This window comes from Octopus bimaculoides, chromosome 11 (assembly GCF_001194135.2).
Source record: "Octopus bimaculoides isolate UCB-OBI-ISO-001 chromosome 11, ASM119413v2, whole genome shotgun sequence".
NCBI classification, from domain to species: Eukaryota; Metazoa; Mollusca; class Cephalopoda; order Octopoda; family Octopodidae; genus Octopus; species Octopus bimaculoides.
Window position 1 is genome coordinate 20,578,145 of NC_068991.1, and position 2,948 is coordinate 20,581,092.

The 2,948-nt window shown below is 40.4% G+C and overlaps 1 protein-coding gene across 3 annotated transcripts in view; it reads left to right on the plus strand.

Annotated features, from left to right (window-relative positions):
* The window catches only part of LOC106869243 (uncharacterized), a 107,537-nt gene that overhangs the window by 23,580 nt on the left and 81,009 nt on the right, over positions 1-2,948 (plus strand). The window contains exon 2 of one of the 3 annotated variants that reach the window (XM_014914909.2): positions 1,836-1,892. The exons of the other annotated variants lie outside the window; for them this stretch is intronic. The gene's annotated coding sequence lies outside the window, so the exon portion shown is untranslated. The remainder of the gene's footprint in view (positions 1-1,835; positions 1,893-2,948) is intronic. 3 annotated transcript variants of the gene reach the window in all.

Below are 2,948 nucleotides of genomic sequence, written 5' to 3' on the forward strand. Positions count from 1 at the left end.
CCAAATTGTTTGTAGTTCAAATTGGCGTGACGTCTCCTAAGCACGTCCGTTACATTGGACAGATGCAATGTTGCCAGAAGATAAATTTCTGTTGTAACAAGGAACACGTTTTTATATAATTTTTGCTTATGTCATAGGCGTAGGAGTGGCTGTGTGGTAAGTAGCTTGCTTACCAACCACATGGTTCCGGGTTCAGTCCCACTGCGTGGCATCTTGGGCAAGTGTCTTCTACTATAGCCTCGGGCCGACCAAAGCCTTGTGAGTGGATTTGGTAGATGGAAACTGAAAGAAGCCCATCGTGTATATGTACATATATATATATGTATGTATGTATGTATGTATGTGTATATGTATGTGTGTATGTGTTTGTGTTTGTCCCCCCAACATCGCTTGACAACTGATGCTGGTGTGTTTACGTCCCCATAACTTAGCGGTTCAGCAAAAAGTGATCGATAGAATAAGTACTAGGCTTTCAAAGAATAAGTCCTGGGGTCGATTTGCTCGACTAAAGGCGGTGCTCCAGCATGGCCACAGTCAAAAGACTGAAACAAGTAAAAGAGTAATGTCTAATGAGTCTTCATTACCCGCAAGAATTTATTTTACCCCAGTTTTCACCAATGCCTGGTATAGAGAATAATTCTCCATGGCCTATGTTCTATAAGGTGCAAAGGGATTAACCCCTTAGCATTCACATTATTCTGTTAAATGTAAAGCTTATTTATTCACATTGTTTTGAATTAATCATGCATTATTTTGTAATTCTGAGATTTCAATGATGTGATTACTCTTTTTTATTTATACTCTTTTTTATTTATACTCTTTTTTATTTATACTCTTTTTTATTTATACTCTTTTTTATTTATACTCTTTTTTATTTATACTCTTTTTTTACTTGTTTCGGTCATTTGACTGTGGCCATGCTGGAGCACTGCCTTCAGTCGAGCAAATCAACCCCAGGACTTATTCTCTGTAAGCCTAGTACTTATTCTATCGGTCTCTTTTGCCGAACCGCTAAGTTACGGGGACGTAAACACACCAGCATCGGTTGTTAAGCGATGTTGGGGGCACAAACACTGACACACAAACATACACACACACACACACACACACATATATATATATATATATACACACTCATATATACGACGGGCTTCTTTCAATTTCCATCTACCAAATCCACTCACAAGGCTTTAGTCGGCCCGAGGCTATAGTAGAAGACACTTGCCCAAGGTGCCATGCAGTGGGACTGAACCTGGAACCATGTGGTTGGTAAGCAAGCTACTTACCACACAACCACTTGTATGCCGTTTATTTATTTTTAGAATGACATTGTAGGGTAGGTACAAGGGGCCAGATCTCTCTAGAGAGAGAATATTGGGCGGGACATGGCCGGTTTAAATGCTAAAGGGATAAGTCAAGTCCCAAAAAGATGTAAGCCAAAACTGACCTCAGCTGGATTTGAACTCAGAGCTCACTAAGTTGGCTCAGATATCACGTTGCTCTAACAACTCCACCAATTTTCTGCATGAATGTATCAGTTCTAACAAATATAGCTATCATGATAGAATGCAGTCATTACTGTTTGTGCTATTTATTTATTTATTTATTTATTATTATTATTATTATTATTATTACTTTTTTTTTTTTTTTTTTTTTTTTGCTGGTATGGATTATCTGAGAGATTTATGTCTGGAATAATGAATATATCTAAAATGAATGGTGCCAATATATACAATGTTTTGGTTAGTTATTGAAAAATTTTCTTTGGATCGAATCAATATTGATATTTTGAAAGGATAAAAGATTTTACTGATAGGATTTTCTTAATGTTGCAGAAGAATGTGTTTATCTGAGAGGAAACGGATCCTGCAAATTCTTGTGGAGGCCTTAAGGTCAGTAGCAGCAGTGGTGGTCTTTATGGTGGTGGTGGTGGTAGTAGTAGTAGTAGTTTATGATGTGGTGGTAGTCATGATGCTGCTTGTGCTGGTGGTGCTGGTGGTGGTGGTAGTAGTAGTAGTAGTAGTAGTATTAGTAGTAGTTTTATGATGTGGTGGTAGCCATTGTGCTGGTGGTGGTGGTGGTGATGGTGGTAGTAGTAGTTTATGATGTGGTGGTAGTCATGGTGGTGGTGGTGATGGTGGTGGTGGTGGTAGTGGTGGTAGTAGTAGTAGTGATAGCAGCAGTAGTAGTAGTAGTAGTAGTAGTAGTAGCAGTAGTAGTAGTTTATGATGTGGTGGTAGTCATGGTGATGGTGGTGCTGGTGCTGGTTGTGCTGGTGGTGGTATTCATGGTGGTGGTGGTCATTGATTATCCTTGGTCAGTCTTGACCAAGCAGGCATATGATCAAAGAGATTCCGACCATAAACTGTAATCTCCCACTCTTTTCCTTAGACATAATCTCATACAAAGAAAGAGAAAGGAAGGAAGAGACATAATCCAGTATGTCCTTCCTTTTCTTTTTATGATAGCAGGAGGATTTAACTGCTATTTCCTTTTAACAAGGTCCAGCTATCATGTAGAGGCTCTCTCACTGACTCATGTTGGGGGCATTAGTGGTGTTGATGGAAAAAGTGGTGGTGGTAGTGGTGGTGGTAGTGACGTTATTGTTGTTGTTGTTGTTGGTGGTGGTAGTGATGGTAGTTTTAGCTGTGGTGGTGGTGGTAGTGCTGGTAGTGGTGTTAGTGGTGTTGTTATTGGTGGTGGTAGTGATAGCTGTGGTGGTGGTATTAGTGGTGTTATTGTTGTTGTTGGTGATGGTGGTAGTGGTAGTAGTGATAGCTGTGGTGGTGGTGGTGGTGGTGGTGGTAGTGGTGTTGTTGGTGGTGGTAGTGATAGCTGTAGTGGTGGTGGTGGTGGTGGTGTGTGGTGGTAGTAGTAGTGGTTGTGGTGATGGTAGTGGTAGTGATAGTAGTGGTGGTGGTGGTGGTGGTATTAGTAGTAGTAGTGGT